This window comes from Acanthochromis polyacanthus, chromosome 11, assembly GCF_021347895.1.
Source record: "Acanthochromis polyacanthus isolate Apoly-LR-REF ecotype Palm Island chromosome 11, KAUST_Apoly_ChrSc, whole genome shotgun sequence".
Classification (NCBI taxonomy): Eukaryota; Metazoa; Chordata; class Actinopteri; family Pomacentridae; genus Acanthochromis; species Acanthochromis polyacanthus.
In genome coordinates this window covers 16,642,192-16,656,405 of record NC_067123.1, presented here as the reverse complement: position 1 = coordinate 16,656,405, position 14,214 = coordinate 16,642,192, and positions in this window count along the sequence as shown.

The window sequence follows — 14,214 nt, the reverse complement described above, 5'->3', positions numbered from 1 at the left end:
GTCTCAACATAGATTCAACATTGATTCACCCACAGTTTTCTATCTGGGATAGCTTTTCATGACCAGAATTTGCCAATGTGAAATTGTATACAATTGGAATTTGACTTAGGCAAAGTTAAGTGAGATGATGAATGTAGCATCACACACATATTAATATGCAAATGAAATGTAAATGAAACCATAATTGAAATGTGCTTCTGTACATAAGAATTAATGCATAGCAACACAACCAAAAAAAAAAAGAATGTGTAGGCTCATTTTACTCTGGTATTGACAACAACGGCAATCTCCCCACTAGTCTGGCTGCCTTATCTAATAATGTAGAGGAGTAGTCCTAAAACCTAAGGGTTATTTTATCATCAGAGCTGTCTTTTGACACTCAGATAACCTACATTTTACAGTTCTTTGCACAACTGAGACAGCTAACCAAGATCAGGCCCTTTCTATCCCCTGCAAATTTAGAACTGGTCCTCCCTGCATGTATTTTCTCCAGATTGGACGACTGTAATGCAATACTTCAATCTGGTATCTGCAAACAAAACAAACGACTGCTGTTGGTACAAAATGCAGTTTTTGTTGACGCACACAAAGAAAATCGACCATTTTCCACCAATTCTCACTGGGTACCTGTGATTTTTAGAACTGATTGAATTTTACTGCTACTTTTTAAAAAGCTCTGAATGATCAGGTTCCTGCCTCTGTCAGTGGTTGGATAACTTCCTATGAACCTGATTGGTGCCGAAGATCCTGCTCCAGGGCCCTGCTAAAGATTTCCTACTCTCAGATAGTCAGTGTTGCTGTTTTGGCTGGTAAACTGTGAAACTCTTTGTCTGGAGATCTTAGGCAGGCAAATTCACTGTCCTCTTTGAAATCTCCTCTTATATTCACTTTTATCATGTGGCTTTTTCTTAACAGATGGCATTTGTTGCAGTCTGGGAGCCCATATAGTCTACTGTGCATCCCCCCCACGACAAAATACCACATATTTTTTTAACCTTTATGATGTCCTAAATGAGACTTTGTGTGATAACAGTAAAACAACTCATACACTATAATTTTTTATGCTATTTTTACTTTACCTGGAAATGCAGTTTTTTTTTTGACAAATATTTCAGTTCTTTTTTACTGAAAATTGGCATAGCTATTGTTGCCATTTCACTCATGGCAATCACAACATGTTGTGATTGTGTGTCAGCTTTTTTACTGATGTATAGTACATTCCTGATAGAATGTATTCTACATTGCATATCTGCACTATAATGCCATGCATTACAAAATTTGGTTGCATAAGATTTTCGACATTCTGCATTATCTTTGGATTTATTTGTCACTCTGTTTGTTGTTCTTGTTACTTTAAGTCATGTTCTGGCTTAGTTAAGGAGATTTCAAAGACTTTTCAGTAAAGGATGAGGGTCCATCATGGGTAAAACCAGCAGATTTCACTAATTTTCAGATTTTACCCCAGCAGTGGCAGATACAATGTACACTCAACGATCTTGGAGGTGAACATGCTGGATGTGGAGGTCCTGGGCTGGTGTGGCTACACGTGGTCTGCGGTTGTGAGGCTGGTTGGATGTACTGCCAAATTCTCTGATACGCCTTTGGAGACGGCTTATGGTAGAGAAATGAACATTCAATACACCAGCAACAGCTCTGGTTGACATTCCTGCTGTCAGCATGCCAATTGCACGCTCCCTCAAATCTTGCCACATCTGTGGCATTGTGCTGTGATAAAACTGCATCTTTCAGAGTGGCCTTTTATTGTGGGCAGTCTAAGGTACACCTGTGCACTAATCATGGTGTCTAATCAGCATCTTGATATGGCACACCTGTGAGGTGGGATGGATTATCTCAGCAAAGGAGAAGTGCTCACTATCACAGATTTAGACAGATTTGTGAACAATATTTGAGAGAAATGGTGATATTGTGTATGTGGAAAAAGTTTTAGATCTTTGAGTTCATCTCATAAAAAATGGGAGCAAAAACAAAAGTGTTGTGTTTATATTTTTGTTGAGTGTATATAGCAACGTAAGAAGTCTTTGTTTCAGCATTACCATTCTTTGGCCTTATCAAATTTTTGGGTCAATTGTATTTCAATTTCACATTCCAATTTCTGTTTTGAATCCAAATTTGAATTTGTCATTTGTCATAGTATCATAGGTCACTTCTATTGTGATGAAAATACAAGGGCCATCTGGGCTCCCGGACTATTGTAACTACTTTATCTTGTTTGTGTTGCATGCTTAGGTTTTTAATATTGTCATTTCTATTACTTATTACTAAGCTTACCTGTTGCATTATCAAAAACGTTTGTAAATAACTACTCTCCCTTCACTTAACTGCAGTTGATTTCTATCTTTGTATGATTTATTCTAATGTCATCTTTCGATAAAATATCTTGTTTGAACTAAATACAGAACCATGAAATCAAAACGCTCATCACAACTTCATCACAACTTTTACACCAAAAACAACACAAAAGTTTTAGTTCACAAGATAAGATGCAAGCTGTGTTCCAATCAGCAACATGAGCTGCTGAAAAAGAAGGCATTTAGAGGGTGAATGATGAATCCTCCCATATCTACTCAAGCCCCAATACCAAAAGGTCAACCTGATGAATCAGAACATAACTGACAGACATAGAGAACAAGAGGAAATCCCCAAGAAGATTAAGTGCCGTGATCACCTTTTCATTTGCCTGTATTGCAGGAAAATAAGCCACTCGGCAGATCCGTGAGCCGATGAAGGATTATCATGGAGGTAATAAAGAGGCCGGGTGGTCTGAGAGACCTTGAAGTCTGGATGTTCTTTAAAGGTGAAGAGTAATTTCGGTGTTATCCTGAGATGGTCACTCCTCCTGTGCTCTGATACAGATTGATTAGTATTCATTGTCTGAGCTTTCTGAAGTTGAGATGGAGAGAGGAGAAAATACTCTTCAACAACTGCAGGACTGTAACAACAGTCATCACTGCAGGAGTACGACCTTCTTTTGTGTGGTGTCTCTTTTTGGATTAATCTCACCTGGGACTGCATGGTTCATAAACAAACACAAAACAATTTCCTGACTAAATTACTAGTAAGAGTCATGAGGAGATGCAGGGGAAGAGTGAATATCCGAGGATGCCCTCAATTTATAACTTCAGTCGTAGGCTGAAGTTTGAGTCACTCTCATTCTGATTTCCATGTTGTGACTGACAGGGTCGATATGAAATGCCATCCGATCACAATGTAGGAGTCAGATAACCTTGAAGATAGGAAAAAAGATGAAAATCAGCATCATGTTTTCATGTGGTATGTTTTAGCAAATCATATCCAAGGAGACTTACAAATTCAGCTCACATGAATCATGAGAGAAGAACAATTTTCTTCATGAATACCAGGTGGCAGAGATTTGTCGGGAAGATGATGCTGAACATGACAATATGACATGAAGAGACAAAGGGATAAAATTAAGAAAGAGTTGAATTGCTATTTTTCCTGTAATACAGTAAAATAAATAAATAAAAAAATATCCCGAGTTACCATGTAAGTCGCCATGTCGCCATGTAACGCTGACTGTTTGAAGTGTCAGAGGACTTGAGGACAGGGTTAGCGTTAGGTTATAAACTAACTCTAACCCTACTTAATTGTTTTCAGATTTCAGACACTTCATTCACCCTGTACCCAATAAACTTTTACAACTTTCATGTTAATGCTTGTTTAAGTCCTTTGTATTTCACGGTGAAGCTGTTTCCACAATCTTTGCACTCGCCTTGCATAGCCACCTACAGACGGGTGAATGTTATGATCCCTGCTCTGGCCCCTGCCTTTCTTTCTCCTTCTCAATCTTTTTCTTTCTTCCTTCTAGTGACAAATTACAGGAAAAACTAATAAATTATCTTCGTAAGTGTTGGACCACTATGTCACCAGAACAGCTTCAGTGCTTCTTGGCATTGATTCTCCAAGCCTCTGGAACACTTCTGGGGGATGAATGCCATTCTTTCAAAAGATATTTCCTCATTCGGTGTTTTTATGATGGAGGTGGAGAACACTGTCTACGTCAGCCTAAAATCTCCCCTGGGTGACTACGAAGAGCATAGCGTATGATTCATATCATTATTATCTCATCAAACCAATCAGTGACCTCTTGTGCCCTATTACTGGGAGCATTATCCAGAGAGACCATACCCATCGCAATAGAAGAACTTTTAGCATAGGGAATACGTGACCGATCAGAACAACCTGTTTGGTTTGTCTCATTTACAGTGACTCTTTCCTCTAAAGGGACAAATGGAAAGAATCCATGCCAACTAAATGTCCTCCACAGCAAAACAGAGCCATTGGATCCACTCTCACGGGGTCAAGAGTTCAGTGTCTTTCTGTATTTGTCAACCATATCTCAGTAGCTCTGTCAACACTGGAGAATGGTGTGGCTGACCTAGATTTACTAGGGTCATTGTACTTTGTCCTTAGAAGAAGTGCATAGGCTTCATGAAGCCAAACTAATTCAAATCTCTGACAATCCCTTAAGGTAAACAATACTTCTTTCACAGCTTAAAATTGAGGATGAAGCGTAGAAATTATATGATCTGTTTACTGCACTTTATATGAAGTTGATTAACGAATAAGAGCTATTTATGGCATTATTTTTGAAATCATTGTCACTATGCTTTTAGCATCAACATGTTTGCATAGCACTGCACAATGATTTCACAGCATACACATTTTTTTTTGTCTTCTGGCCCGAATTCTATACACTTTCACTGTGCTGTTCACACATTTAATGCTTTTCATTTATATCTCCTCATAATGCATTCTCCTATCTGACCTAATTTCCCAACAGGGATCATTTAAATTTCATGTTATCGTTCTTTCATCAACGTCTTATCTTAATAGGTCTTGGCTTTTTCTGATTGCAATACCAAGAAATCTGCTGCCTCTAATGCCCGTCGCCTGAGCTGCGTGTGTGGGAGTGTAATTTAGATGCTCACAGACAAGCACATCATACTCATGCCGACAAAGAGATTTATACACCTGAGGGTGATCAAAGTGTATAAATTACAAAGGATTTATTGATGAAAATGTATAATGACAAAGCAGCAAAGAGAAAGCGAAGATAAAACTATCAGTCACTTTGTCTATTCATGCTCCATGAACTGGATATTATAACACACTTCTACCATTTAAATATTTGGAGAGGTCTTTGCATTGCGAATCATCTAACGTGCAACAAAAATTGAGTTAAAATAAAATGTCTCTTTGATGGAGCCTGACAAGAAGTTCTCCCGTCATGTTGTTAAAACTGTAAATATGTAAAACAGATCTGCTTATGGTGTAGACTGTGCCCTGCTTCATTACGGAAATGTCACTTGATTGAAGCACCTTCCCATTAAAACACATATTGCTGATATAACATGAGCTTTACAGGAGGGATATGTTTAACACATCTCACACCTTAGAGCCCTATATTAGGAGCTGATTAGACAGTTTGAGTGTCAGTTAATTTTTGCAACATTATGAGTGGTGCTTTACTTGTTGAAAGGTGAAGCTCTGAAATTAGAAGGGCAACTTCAAAATGTGTGGAAGCAGTTTACAAGAAGTAATGAAAAGCTATTAAGTCTGCTTATGGTTTTCTTGATTAAAAGACAATACGTAATTATGGTGAAAGCAGATGTCTGCTGCCTTCTGTGGAAGTTGCTATTGATATTTTGGCATGGCCCATGGCAGGCAGCTTGGTCTATGGTGCTGTTTAAGTCTGACGGGCAGTTTACCGGTCGTCAATCGTCACTTCAGTTTAGATTGAAATATCTTGACAACTAAGATATAATTTACTCCTGCTTTAAATATTATCATCTGTTAAACAGCTATTACCAGGGATCACTCACATAGATATGGCTGTTTGGTTCCCTCATCCAAGTAAGTCGTATTCACCAAATTAAATGGTAGAGGAGGCTTAAAGTCAATTCAAGCTTTGTGTGTCTGTCCACAACAGTACACATGACATAAATTTACCATCCACCTAAACTCATGAGGGTCTGCAGAGGTAGATTTTGTGACCATGGGGACTGTCTGCACAGCTGTGTATGTGTCAAGAGAACAAATGGTGTTTGTCTAAAGGAGAGACTGTTTGGGGGGATTTTCAATTATCCATACCTTTTTAGTTTATCACGAAAAGAGCTATTATCTAAATAGGTGCTGTCAGACTTTGGAGGAGCTTTGATTTGTAATTGCTTTCCATTGATGATGCCCAAACACAGTGGGATGTTCTAAAATTCTGCACAAATCCTGTGCTTTTCCCGGCCACTGCGCACACACACCTCGACACATCTCAGGAAACGTTCACTGACATAGTGCTACAATCTGTTAGCTGCTTTGTCATGTAAAAAAATGCCCAATAGGCTTTTCTGTGTTCATTATGATGGGCAATGTGACACTTTCAACAGACCAGCATGGATCTATTGTAGTATGAACAGAACCTGTGTGTCTGCAGAGCACTTTTAAGTCTGCACTGGTCTTCTCACAAAAACATGAAAGCATGAATTGTTGCACAAACACAGTATATTGGTGTGTTTATTGCCTCTGGTCTATATCACTGACTTTTCGATTAGTGCTATAGCTAGAAGTAAATTATTTATTTTTGTCCAATACAAGGTAAAACGAACAAGTCCTTCACCCTGAACAGCCAAACAGGTTGTTCGTCCCTACCCTTTGAATATGACCCAGAGTTAGGTTTGGGCTTAAAAACAGCTTTTAGGTGTTAGATTAATCAGTTAATGTTAATGGATAGGTCTTGATTATAAAAAAGTGATGGCCTTTATATGTTAAAATCCAGTGTTTTGTTTAGTGAACCATAACTACTTCTTGTAATAAATTATGTACAACTGTCCATGGGGTTGTTTTGTATGGGTGGACTCACTTGGAAACACATATTTTTCGGACTCTGCCTCAGTCTGTTTTTGTAAATGAGCAAATATTAACATGCTAATCACGAAACCAAGCCCTGGTAGCAGTTACAGTCACAAAAAAATGTAGTTACTAGTTTCTCATAATAGCAATCCCTGGTTTGTTAATTTTGAACTAATTTAAGCCAACAGGAAGTATTTGGATACGTAGCTTTCGAGAGGCAAGGGGCATCAGATTGGCTGAAAGGTGACATCATAACAAGTCATCTAGTGAAAAAGAAAAACGAAAAATGAAAAGTGACTGTATGATTTGTAAAATCCATGCTATACTGAACACTTTGGGGTTCCGTTGTAGGATACCCCATTCTCTGCAGGAAACCTTTAATGGGCATGATGCTGCTCATCTGTCCTTCAGAGATGCACAACTGAAGAGCATCAAACAGTTGTAACTAATTTTCATGTTTACAAAAAGGAGATCAAGGTGAAATAGTGTCCTAGCTCAGCAGATGAATGAGGCTGTCTTGCCAAACCAAACAAAATGAAGGTGTAGAAGCTTTTTCATTTGCTTCTATAAACAAATCGCACCCAAGATACGACATAAAGTGCTCTAGTCCAGCATTTGTTAATTTTCACCCTTGAACTGACAAACTAAACAGCCTACATGTCAGATGTGCAATGAGGCAAATCAGTCAGATTGATTTTTATAGCCAGGCCCTCAGCCAGTAGTTATCAACAGGCAGAGCAGCTGTAGCCCTTCTTACAAATGCAGTTTTGAATTCATATTTAAAGACAAATTCAAGGGAGCCTTACAGCACTGATGATGACATTTGAAGAAATGACTGAGATGCCTCAGAGAGATGAGATCATGACTGGAATGAACAGCTTGTCGGACTTTTTTCCCTGCAATTATTCTTTGATTTTTATCATACATGATGGTCCAATGGAAATTGCTGTGAAGAAAAAGATGCCTGTGCATGACAAGTATTATACGAATCAACATCATTTCAAAGGCAGTTACTCGTAACATAAGCTACTCCTGTGGCCGTCATCGACCGTGGAAGCAGGTGAATAGACTGAATATTTCCGCAGAGTTGTTGTTTTTGTGTGGCAAACATGATAACAGCAGCCCAGCCAGCAAAGAATCTCTGAACATCGTACCAACGACTCTGTCACAAAGCATGAGATAATTTCTGGCTGTGCTCAGATCGTCGAATAGCCCCAAATGGGTTTTTGCAAATCTAGATTCAAAAGAGAAGAGAAGTTATGCAAGAAATTTGTGTTTTGAACCATGTTTGCAAAAATAATTATCCTCAGCCTGTGATGTGGGTAATTATGCAGGTAGGCTGACATTATTCAAATGAAAAGCAGTTTAGCAAAATAGTTTTGTTTATCTGTTTCTGTGTGTCTGTACTCTTCCAGCAAGGGAGCAAAACTAACTGAAGAAGAGAGAGAAGAAAAGCACGATCTTACAGCTATGTATGAAATAAGGGCTCTTGAGAATATTGTGCTTTAAATGGTGTGAGGTGAAAGCAAGTTATCACAACAGTGCCAGATATTGCTCCTAGAGAGAGTTTTAGTAATACTGTTTATAAAAGAACCACAAACTTTCTGTTATTCCATGAGAATTTCTCCCTTTTTATTTAAATGTTGTCTTACTAGTCGAGTGAAATAATGTCACTATGCTCATACTGCCACTCACACTCAATTAAAGTTATAACCCTGATAAAGATTATTAATTATTAATATTTTATCACAACAGTGACAGTGACACCTTTAAAAGGTCCCTTGTAGTGACGAACCTACAGAAAAGTTCCACCTAAATCTGCTGTAGCCCTGTTCTTTGCAGGGTTTTCTATTAAGCTTTAGCCTATTGTTTAGACGTTCAACCAGTAAACTTACTCTTTTTGTTCCCCCATGTCTTTCTCATAGCATTGTTTTCAGCCACAACCTGCAGACGGAAGGAGTGATCAACTGGCTGGTGGGTGTAATTGAACATTTAACTGGTAAAGAACACATACTTTCCAAAGTAGTTGGTAAAGACCAGAAACAGAGCTACAAGAACAGAGAATATTGCATTCATAAGGTGGGCATTAGAGATGGGATTTATGGCTCTTTGAAGGGAGTCGGATCTTGAGAAGCTATTCTTTTCAAAGAGCGGTTCAAAAGAGTGGCTCGTTGTTATATTCATTTATTTTAGAAGTCAACCAGAGGGAACTCATTTTAATCAAGGAAGCAATTACTGGTAGTGTTACAAAATATGGATCAGAATAATTCAAACTTACACATCTCACCAATATATATACATATATAAGTTTTTCTGACAAATATTGCACTGTGCTCTACCTTGCGTGTCATCTCTAGAAAAGTGCATCCAAATGCTGCTACGCTTCCTTTGACTCTGGTTCATTTTGTTTCGTTTTTTTCTGGGCATCGCTCACACTTCTCCTCCTCTAAGTTAGCTGCATATACAGCTGCGTTCATGTGAATGGAGCCTTCTGTGGACAGCTCAAACTCGAAGATGTCATTAGTCGTTCGGGTATAGGCAGCCTGGACAACTCACAACACAGGTGACACATGAAGAAAGCATGGGCAATTGGCACATACAAACGGCTTACAACTGCAAACTGTTCCTTGGCACAAACAGGATGATCACGCTACTTCATCACTTCTTGATGTGCAATTCAGCAGTTATCTCCTAAAGTTGGAGATGAATGTTTTTCATTACAGGTGGTCCTCAACTTATGTCAGAATTGCATTCCTGCAGCGTGACACAAGTTGATTTTCACCATGAGTCAGCGCTCACACTCTCCTATGCGTCCCCTGTGTATAACATAGTCCAATGTGGCATACAACCGGCAAATGAAAATAAAGCCATCTGCCTCTTTTAGCGACATATTCATCTGCTCCGACGTAGCGTCAAAACACCATAGGTTGAGGACATCGTAAAGCGAGGACCCCTTGTAGTTTTCTTCTTCTATTTAAAATATGTGTGATGACAGGAGGTGAATCCATTAAATGATTTTTTTTTGATGCATAGGTCTGTACAATGACCTGTTGAGATTTGGGAGTCATGCAACCCATAGTTACCCATAGCCAGCACAGGGGAAGTATTTACACCTGTACAATAAATAATAGTGTTACTAGCAGTAGTACTAGCTCTGGTGAAATATAATAAAGGAAAAGTAATTAAGTACTATTGCATAAAAGTACTCAACGGATTAAAAGAATATTGAATGCGGAAAATGCTCTATCTTACTATTATCAATGTAAAAGAAAGATTTTACTGTCAGGTCACTTGAGATGGAGTTTATTTTGAACGATTTTGCATCCATCTGCAACTAATGACTCTAAAAGGCCTAATCTGCCTTTTAAGATTATCCCGTCATCTTTCTCCCTGACTACACCCATGCATTTCAACCATGATGCCTAAAAATATATATTTGTTGCAGTTACATACTAAACCAAACTGAAGCAAAGAAAAACACCTGTTTCCATAAACTAGTCTTTCAAATGAAGTCGGAATTGGTTAAGTCCAAGTTATGAGACTGACTCTGCAAGTTGAGTTAAACAGCTCCTGCTGTCTGTACAGCAGGATTCAGAAGAACAAATTCAGCATTAGATCAGTTTCAAACTGTCATTTTTGCAAGCCAGTCTAAGTGGCTGAGGTGATCTAATCCATGCACGTGCACATTTTCTTTTCAATTGTCTGGTAAAAAAAATACAGACCAATACCCATCAGTGAGCACAGTACTTCATCTAATTGGATTGCTCAGGCAAAAAAAAAAAAAAAAAAAGGAATTTACCAGTAGAGCTGAAACTACCAGTTGTTTAAAGCATTGGTTCTAAACTGTCTTTCTACTAAGGAAGGCTTACATCACAGAAAATATAGCAGTGACTCCTTCATGTCTCTTGAAACCTTTCCCTACCATCTTTGGAGTCAATTTGACCCCATTCAGTGTTAAACGTCTCTAAACAAATGATTGACATCATTTTCTTCCTTATATTTAATGACTTTTCCTAATGAACCTGAACATAATGAACGTTACTATTCTCGATAAGAGAAATTTTCTTTTCCAAATGTTATAGATAACAAAAGTATGTACTTTGAAATTATATAAAGCCATTTAAACACCAAAAAAAGATATCTTTCAGGAATTTTAGGTCAGTCATTGAGATTTTATTAAAATCTGCAAATTTCTCCATAGTCATGTGCCAGTTATTCTGGAAGTATGAGGGGAGTAGGTGGGAGTTGTATTATTGAAAGGGCTACGTAAGTAGTCAACAAAAAGACAAAAAATACCTGGCATACAAACCTCAGGAACAATTTTAATTATAATAATTTTCTTGAGGTTTAAATTGCTGAAATCAAACTAACTCCAAGGATGAACGATATTAGTAAATTTGAAGGTAATAGGAGAGTTAAGGAAACCAATTATTTAAGCTTCTATACTATTAGTTGTGTGAAAGAGCAACACAAGACAGATGTAACTTTAAAAAGGTATCCAATAAATATTGAACATACGAGTTTGACATCTTTTAAATTAGCTGCATATATTACTGTATTGTCACAACACAATTTGATCACCTTTCTACCCCTTCTTTGGTACAGCATGGTCATTAAACTTGCATGCTGCTGAATAGTTGTCTTCATCAGTTTTTTCACTGATGCAAAGATTGGCAGTGACTTGATATATCCCAAATATTCTCATGGAAACATATATTATTCTGTCACCAGTCTTTTCCAAGAGCTTGTCTGATATCACTTCTTTAAACTAAGCACAGGCAAACCGCCTTATTTGCTGAGCATTTGTATAAACGCTTCACATGCAGTCTGGAGTAAATGCTGCTAGACACCTGCAGTTCACTGAGACAGGTGTGAGACCAAAAATTGCTTTGAAAAGAGTGTAATAAGGACTTCTAAGGCCAGATTTATCCAAGGTTGAGCGATTTTATCAACAGGGACTGTTTGCTATGAGTGTAGTTTTCAACAAGCAGAGCACATTTTAAATGTCAATACTCATGTTCATCATGTTCATATAATTGTTGTAAGCCAAAATCATAACTGTGGCTAGTGTACATTTAACTATGCAGCCATAGCACTGTGGTAGCCGTTGTACTTGAATGCAGTGCTGTTCCTCTCTTACTGAGTCCATCAGTCTCTCCCTGCCTGGATCTACACTCTTTATTATCAGGTCTGAGTCAGACCTCTCTCTCTTCACCTGCCTCCCTTTTTCTCTCTTCATTTTGTTTTTTAGAATAATCGACTACAGATCACTGTATCTTTTTTAATTCACAACATCTTAACAACTTTCAAGCAGGCACAGAACGAAAGAGCCAGTCAAGGAAAAAAAGAATGACTTTCCTCGAGTGTCGCTAATGTAGCTGCAGCTTAATAATCATCCTGCACTTACAGGGATTCAGCCTCAAGAAAAAAAGTTGAATATGCAACCAGTTTAGTCACAGGATGGGGCCCTGATCCGTTTTGTTTTTGAGTAGTCTGTGCTTGTTATACATTAGCAGTCAAAAGTTTGGATACTCCTTCTCATTTAATGGTTTTTCTTTATTTTCATGACTATTTACATTGTAGAGTGTGGAAAGCAGTCATCAAAGCAAAGGGTGGATAGTTTGACGAATCGAAAATATAAAACATGTTTTGACTTTTTTCACACTTTTTTGTTTACTACATAATTCCACATGTGTTCACTCATAGTTTTGATGCCTTCAGTGAGAATCTAAAATGAAAATAGTCAGGAAAAATCATTAAATGAGCAGATGTGTCCAATCTTTTGACTGATTGTGTATATCTTGATCACTTGAATAAATCTGAAAATTTTCATTGACCACCTGACAACTTGCTTTTTTAATTTGCGTGTCTGACAAAACCTTTAACAGCTGAAGATGACTGGGATTTGGGGAAATGTTGATCAACATGTTTTGTCATTTTAGGACATTTCGTCAAGCAAAAGTTGAAAAAAAGAAAATAATTAAAGGATTGTGTAAAATATTGCTTGTAGTTGTGATTTAAAGATGAAAATTGAACTTTTTGAAACAAATATTTCATCTCTGTGTTAAAAAGCATCAACAGTACATACTTTCATAAGTATTTTTTTCCTCAGCAGACACCTTCAAACTGTTGAATGTCCCTGACTGACAGGAACTGACACTGAATGAACCGAAGTGAATTGTTCCCTTTCAAAAAGAGAGCACTCTAACGTGAAGGTGAAAAAGTGTGGAAGGAGCAGTTATTGATTGTGGAAAGATTGGGTAAACTTGGAGGTTAAAGGTTGAGAAAATCTAACTAAGCAACTCAGGAGTGGATTAAAGTCTGTATACTGGTGTTAATCTTGCAAGGTGAAAAGTGGCTGTTCTGATCTACCAAACTTCATACAGGTTTGCATGCTCATAAATATTTATTTCATCAGGAGACAAGTGTGAAAACCTGTCCCTTAGCTGAGATAAGCCTCTACATAAAATCTCCTTTTTAGTGAACAGTAATCATGTTTCCACGGAGGCGTGAACATAAAATGTCTCTTATAAAATGACTGTCTCCATGGATACAGGTACCATACTTAGTCAAAGTTTGCATTAGGTGACAAGGAGCTTGGAATTACATGAAAGTATCCAGACATCTGTGTTTCAGGTTCTCTGTTTTCTCACATCTGTTGTTGAGAAAAAGGAAAGAATTGCCTATAACTACTTGACATGGTCAAGAGGAAACATTTTTACCGCATGTATTTGTTTGAAATGTACACGCACCGATCTCCAGAGAGTTCATTAAATGAGATGGGATGATATGTTTGAACATAGAAAATAGAAATGTGACCTACACATACAGTACAACTTTAATTAATGTGTAATCCTGTAATCACATAATCCTGCCTTTAATTCCACTCTTATAATTTTCAATTAGTTCTTAGCTCATTCTGTTTCGGTAGTTGAATATATTTAACGTCCAAGTCAGAAAAGCCAAAATCATTTGGGTGACATTACACCTTTGTGACTATCAAAATTTTCCCTTTCACCTTCTTGACATGAAATTTATCCAGTTACAGACTCCACAGCCTAGGTTCATATGGTGGTGGAGTCTACAGAAAGTCCTTTCATGTTTCAATACTGCATTGAATCAAAGCAGAATGAGCAGTAAAAGACTACAGTATCTACAGCAGTAATGTATAGTTCAGTAATGTATAGTGTGTATAGTGTGTCTAGATCGTATTTCTGATTAATCTAATGTTATCTTCATTGGGCAAAAATACTTTTCTTGACATCTCTAATTAAACCCAAACTTTTGAAACAGTAGTGTATGTCTGCCATTTTTGCAATCTTAGTTTGA